The sequence below is a fragment of the Lampetra planeri genome, chromosome 5, assembly GCF_965212315.1.
Source record: "Lampetra planeri chromosome 5, kcLamPlan1.2.h2, whole genome shotgun sequence".
Lineage (NCBI taxonomy): Eukaryota > Metazoa > Chordata > Hyperoartia > Petromyzontiformes > Petromyzontidae > Lampetra > Lampetra planeri.
The window spans coordinates 17918760-17925871 of record NC_136111.1 but is presented as its reverse complement, the minus strand read 5'-3'; the positions used below and the strand labels follow the sequence as shown (position 1 = coordinate 17925871).

At 56.5% G+C, this 7112-nt stretch overlaps 1 protein-coding gene across 1 annotated transcript in view; it reads left to right on the top strand.

Moving 5' to 3' along the window:
* The window catches only part of LOC144719064 (uncharacterized), a 67131-nt gene continuing 60019 nt past the window's right edge, over positions 1-7112 (top strand). The window contains exon 1 of the mRNA XM_078594830.1: positions 1-100. The gene's annotated coding sequence lies outside the window, so the exon portion shown is untranslated. The remainder of the gene's footprint in view (positions 101-7112) is intronic.

The window sequence follows — 7112 nt, the reverse complement described above, 5'->3', positions numbered from 1 at the left end:
TGCCGGCTTCAGCCCGTCCCGCGTCGTCGTCAAGGAGCTGCGGTCGGGCGCCCCCCCCCGATGAGCAGCGCAGGTTCCTCGAGGAGGCGCAGCCGTACAGGTAGCCCCCCACATCACCACCCTGCCCCACCGCCCCACCACGATCCTGCCCCACCACCACCCTGCCGCACCGCCTCACCACGACCTGGCCCCACCACCCCACCACGATCCTGCCCCACCACCACCCTGCCCCACCGCCCCACCACGATTCTGCCCCACCACCACCCTGCCCCACCGCCTCACCACGACCTGGCCCCACCACGACCCACGACCCTGCCCCACCATCGCACCACGACCCTGCCCCACCGCCTCACCACGACCCTGCCCCACCACGACCCTGCCCCACCATCGCACCACGACCCTGCCCCACCGCCTCACCACGACCCTGCCCCACCACGACCCTGCCCCACCGTCGCACCACGACCCTGCCCCACCGCCCCACCACGACCCTGCTTCACCGCCACGACCCTGCCCCACCACGACCCTGCCCCACCGCCCCACCACGACCCTGCCCCACCACCACCCTGCCCCACCGCCTCACCACGACCTGGCCCCACCACGACCCACGACCCTGCCCCACCATCGCACCACGACCCTGCCCCACCGCCTCACCACGACCCTGCCCCACCACGACCCTGCCCCACCGTCGCACCACGACCCTGCCCCACCGCCCCACCACGACCCTGCTTCACCGCCACGACTCTGCCCCACCACGACCCTGCCCCACCACCACCCTGCCCCACCGCCTCACCACGACCTGGCCCCACCACGACCCACGACCCTGCCCCACCATCGCACCACGACCCTGCCCCACCGCCTCACCACGACCCTGCCCCACCACGACCCTGCCCCACCGTCGCACCACGACCCTGCCCCACCGCCCCACCACGACCCTGCCCCACCGCCACGACCCTGCCCCACCACCTCACCACGACCCTGCCCCACCACGACCCTGCCCCACCACGACCCTGCCCCACCGCCCCACCACGACCCTGCCCCACCGCCTCACCACGACCCTGCCCCACCACCTCACCACGACCCTGCCCCACCACGATCCTGCCCCACCGCCCCACCACGACCCTGCCCCACCACCTCACCACGACCCTGCCCCACCACGACCCTGCCCCAACGTCTCACCACGACCCTGCCCCACCACGACCCTGCCCCACCACCCCACCACGACCCTGCATCACCACCACCCTGCCCCACCGCCTCACCACGACGCTGCCCCACCACGACGCTGCCGAGCTCCGTCAAGATCCTAACCGACCGTTGTGCTCCGCCTCTTGGTCGATTAAGTTGACAAAGTTAGAATTGGTTGACCAAAACAAAAACCGTGTAATTAATCACACGTCTCTTTTTGTGCGCTCTGTTAACTCGGAAGAGCCGTTAAAAATGGCGGCTGCCCCCTATGCGCCATGGATAGACCCTGGAACGTGATGATGTGCATGGTGAGCTCAGCAGTGGATAGCAGAGGTGTGGACTCGAGTCATGTGACTTGGACTCGAGTCAGACTCGAGTCATGAATTTGATGACTTGCGACTCGACTTGGACTTGCATAACAATGACTTTGTCCCACCTCTGGTGGATAGACTCTGGCGAGTGATGATGTGGATGGTGAGCTCAGCAGTGGATAGACTCTGGCACGTGATGATGTGGATGGTGAGCTCAGCAGTGGATAGACTCTGGCGAGTGATGATGTGGATGATGAGCTCAGCAGTGGATAGACTCTGGCGCGTGATGATGTGGATGAGGAGCTCAGCAGTGGATAGACTCTGGCACGTGATGATGTGGATGAGGAGCTCAGCAGTGGATAGACTCTGGCGAGTGATGATGTGGATGATGAGCTCAGCAGTGGATAGACTCTGGCGCGTGATGATGTGGATGGTGAGCTCAGCAGTGGATAGACTCTGGCGCGTGATGATGTGATGGTGAGCTCAGCAGTGGATAGACTCTGGCGAGTGATGATGTGGATGGTGAGCTCAGCAGTGGATAGACTCTGGCACATGATGATGTGGATGGTGAGCTCAGCAGTGGATAGACTCTGGCACATGATGATGTGGATGGTGAGCTCAGCAGTGGATAGACTCTGGTGCGTGATGATGTGGATGGTGAACTCAGCAGTGGATAGACTCTGGCACATGATGATGTGGATGGTGAGCTCAGCAGTGGATAGACTCTGGCGCGTGATGATGTGGATGGTGAGCTCAGCAGTGGATAGACTCTGGCGCGTGATGATGTGGATGTTGAGCTCAGCAGTGGATAGACTCTGGCGCGTGATGATGTGGATGGTGAGCTCAGCAGTGGATAGACTCTGGCGCGTGATGATGTGGATGTTGAGCTCAGCAGTGGATAGACTCTGGCGCGTGATGATGTGGATGGTGAGCTCAGCAGTGGATAGACTCTGGCGCGTGATGATGTGATGGTGAGCTCAGCAGTGGATAGACTCTGGCGCGTGATGATGTGGATGGTGAGCTCAGCAGTGGATAGACTCTGGCGCGTGATGATGTGGATGGTGAGCTCAGCAGTGGATAGACTCTGGCGCGTGATGATGTGGATGGTGAGCTCAGCAGTGGATAGACTCTGGCACGTGATGATGTGGATGGTGAGCTCAGCAGTGGATAGACTCTGGCGCGTGATGATGTGGATGGTGAGCTCAGCAGTGGATAGACTCTGGCGAGTGATGATGTGGATGGTGAGCTCAGCAGTGGATAGACTCTGGCACGTGATGATGTGGATGATGAGCTCAGCAGTGGATAGACTCTGGCGAGTGATGATGTGGATGGTGAGCTCAGCAGTGGATAGACTCTGGCACGTGATGATGTGGATGATGAGCTCAGCAGTGGATAGACTCTGGCGAGTGATGATGTGGATGATGAGCTCAGCAGTGGATAGACTCTGGCACGTGATGATGTGGATGGTGAGCTCAGCAGTGGATAGACTCTGGCACGTGATGATGTGGATGATGAGCTCAGCAGTGGATAGACTCTGGCACGTGATGATGTGGATGGTGAGCTCAGCAGTGGATAGACTCTGGCGAGTGATGATGTGGATGGTGAGCTCAGCAGTGGATAGACTCTGGCACGTGATGATGTGGATGGTGAGCTCAGCAGTGGATAGACTCTGGCACATGATGATGTGGATGGTGAGCTCAGCAGTGGATAGACTCTGGCACGTGATGATGTGGATGATGAGCTCAGCAGTGGATAGACTCTGGCACATGATGATGTGATGGTGAGCTCAGCAGTGGATAGACTCTGGCGCGTGATGATGTGGATGGTGAGCTCAGCAGTGGATAGACTCTGGCGCGTGATGATGTGATGGTGAGCTCAGCAGTGGATAGACTCTGGCGCGTGATGATGTGGATGGTGAGCTCAGCAGTGGATAGACTCTGGCGTGTGATGATGTGGATGGTGAGCTCAGCAGTGGATAGACTCTGGCACGTGATGATGTGGATGGTGAGCTCAGCAGTGGATAGACTCTGGCACATGATGATGTGGATGATGAGCTCAGCAGTGGATAGACTCTGGCGTGTGATGATGTGGATGGTGAGCTCAGCAGTGGATAGACTCTGGCACGTGATGATGTGGATGGTGAGCTCAGCAGTGGATAGACTCTGGCACATGATGATGTGGATGGTGAGCTCAGCAGTGGATAGACTCTGGCACGTGATGATGTGGATGATGAGCTCAGCAGTGGATAGACTCTGGCACATGATGATGTGATGGTGAGCTCAGCAGTGGATAGACTCTGGCGCGTGATGATGTGGATGGTGAGCTCAGCAGTGGATAGACTCTGGCACATGATGATGTGATGGTGAGCTCAGCAGTGGATAGACTCTGGCGCGTGATGATGTGATGGTGAGCTCAGCAGTGGATAGACTCTGGCGTGTGATGATGTGGATGGTGAGCTCAGCAGTGGATAGACTCTGGCGTGTGATGATGTGGATGGTGAGCTCAGCAGTGGATAGACTCTGGCACATGATGATGTGGATGATGAGCTCAGCAGTGGATAGACTCTGGCACGTGATGGTGTGATGGTGAGCTCAGCAGTGGATAGACTCTGGCACGTGTTGATGTGGATGATGAGCTCAGCAGTGGATAGACTCTGGCGAGTGATGATGTGGATGGTGAGCTCAGCAGTGGATAGACTCTGGCACGTGATGATGTGGATGGTGAGCTCAGCAGTGGATAGACTCTGGCGCGTGATGATGTGGATGGTGAGCTCAGCAGTGGATAGACTCTGGCGAGTGATGATGTGGATGGTGAGCTCAGCAGTGGATAGACTCTGGCGCGTGATGATGTGATGGTGAGCTCAGCAGTGGATAGACTCTGGCGCGTGATGATGTGGATGGTGAGCTCAGCAGTGGATAGACTCTGGCGAGTGATGATGTGGATGGTGAGCTCAGCAGTGGATAGACTCTGGCACGTGATGATGTGGATGGTGAGCTCAGCAGTGGATAGACTCTGGCGCGTGATGATGTGGATGATGAGCTCAGCAGTGGATAGACTCTGGCGCGTGATGATGTGGATGGTGAGCTCAGCAGTGGATAGACTCTGGCGAGTGATGATGTGGATGATGAGCTCAGCAGTGGATAGACTCTGGCACGTGATGATGTGGATGATGAGCTCAGCAGTGGATAGACTCTGGCACGTGATGATGTGATGGTGAGCTCAGCAGTGGATAGACTCTGGCGAGTGATGATGTGGATGGTGAGCTCAGCAGTGGATAGACTCTGGCACGTGATGATGTGGATGGTGAGCTCAGCAGTGGATAGACTCTGGCGAGTGATGATGTGGATGATGAGCTCAGCAGTGGATAGACCCTGGCGAGTGAAGATGTGGATGATGAGCTCAGCAGTGGATAGACTCTGGCGAGTGATGATGTGGATGGTGAGCTCAGCAGTGGATAGACTCTGGCGAGTGATGATGTGATGGTGAGCTCAGCAGTGGATAGACTCTGGCGAGTGATGATGTGGATGGTGAGCTCAGCAGTGGATAGACTCTGGCGAGTGATGATGTGGATGGTGAGCTCAGCAGTGGATAGACTCTGGCGAGTGATGATGTGGATGATGAGCTCAGCAGTGGATAGACTCTGGCGAGTGATGATGTGATGGTGAGCTCAGCAGTGGATAGACTCTGGCGCGTGATGATGTGGATGGTGAGCTCAGCAGTGGATAGACTCTGGCGCGTGATGATGTGATGGTGAGCTCAGCAGTGGATAGACTCTGGCGAGTGATGATGTGGATGGTGAGCTCAGCAGTGGATAGACTCTGGCACTTGATGATGTGGATGGTGAGCTCAGCAGTGGATAGACTCTGGTGCGTGATGATGTGGATGGTGAGCTCAGCAGTGGATAGACTCTGGCACATGATGATGTGGATGATGAGCTCAGCAGTGGATAGACTCTGGTGCGTGATGATGTGGATGGTGAACTCAGCAGTGGATAGACTCTGGCACATGATGATGTGGATGGTGAGCTCAGCAGTGGATAGACTCTGGCGCGTGATGATGTGGATGGTGAGCTCAGCAGTGGATAGACTCTGGCACATGATGATGTGGATGATGAGCTCAGCAGTGGATAGACTCTGGCGCGTGATGATGTGGATGGTGAGCTCAGCAGTGGATAGACTCTGGCACATGATGATGTGGATGATGAGCTCAGCAGTGGATAGACTCTGGCACATGATGATGTGGATGGTGAGCTCAGCAGTGGATAGACTCTGGCGCGTGATGATGTGGATGGTGAGCTCAGCAGTGGATAGACTCTGGCGTGTGATGATGTGGATGGTGAGCTCAGCAGTGGATAGACTCTGGCACGTGATGATGTGGATGGTGAGCTCAGCAGTGGATAGACTCTGGCACGTGATGATGTGGATGGTGAGCTCAGCAGTGGATAGATTCTGGCACGTGATGATGTGGATGGTGAGCTCAGCAGTGGATAGACTCTGGCGAGTGATGATGTGGATGATGAGCTCAGCAGTGGATAGACTCTGGCACGTGATGATGTGGATGATGAGCTCAGCAGTGGATAGACTCTGGCACGTGATGATGTGGATGGTGAGCTCAGCAGTGGATAGACTCTGGCACGTGATGATGTGGATGGTGAGCTCAGCAGTGGATAGACTCTGGCACGTGATGATGTGGATGATGAGCTCAGCAGTGGATAGACTCTGGCGCGTGATGATGTGGATGGTGAGCTCAGCAGTGGATAGACTCTGGCACGTGATGATGTGGATGGTGAGCTCAGCAGTGGATAGACTCTGGCACGTGATGATGTGGATGGTGAGCTCAGCAGTGGATAGACTCTGGCGCGTGATGATGTGGATGGTGAGCTCAGCAGTGGATAGACTCTGGCGAGTGATGATGTGATGATGAGCTCAGCAGTGGATAGACTCTGGCACGTGATGATGTGGATGGTGAGCTCAGCAGTGGATAGACTCTGGCACGTGATGATGTGGATGGTGAGCTCAGCAGTGGATAGACTCTGGCGCGTGATGATGTGGATGGTGAGCTCAGCAGTGGATAGACTCTGGCACGTGATGATGTGGATGATGAGCTCAGCAGTGGATAGACTCTGGCACGTGATGATGTGAATGATGAGCTCAGCAGTGGATAGACTCTGGCACGTGATGATGTGGATGATGAGCTCAGCAGTGGATAGACTCTGGCGCGTGTTGATGTGGATGGTGAGCTCAGCAGTGGATAGACTCTGGCACGTGATGATGTGGATGGTGAGCTCAGCAGTGGATAGACTCTGGCACGTGATGATGTGGATGAGGAGCTCAGCAGTGGATAGACTCTGGCGAGTGATGATGTGGATGATGAGCTCAGCAGTGGATAGACTCTGGCACGTGATGATGTGATGGTGAGCTCAGCAGTGGATAGACTCTGGCACGTGATGATGTGGATGGTGAGCTCAGCAGTGGATAGACTCTGGCGCGTGATGATGTGATGGTGAGCTCAGCAGTGGATAGACTCTGGCACGTGATGATGTGGATGGTGAGCTCAGCAGTGGATAGACTCTGGCGCGTGATGATGTGGATGGTGAGCTCAGCAGTGGATAGACTCTGG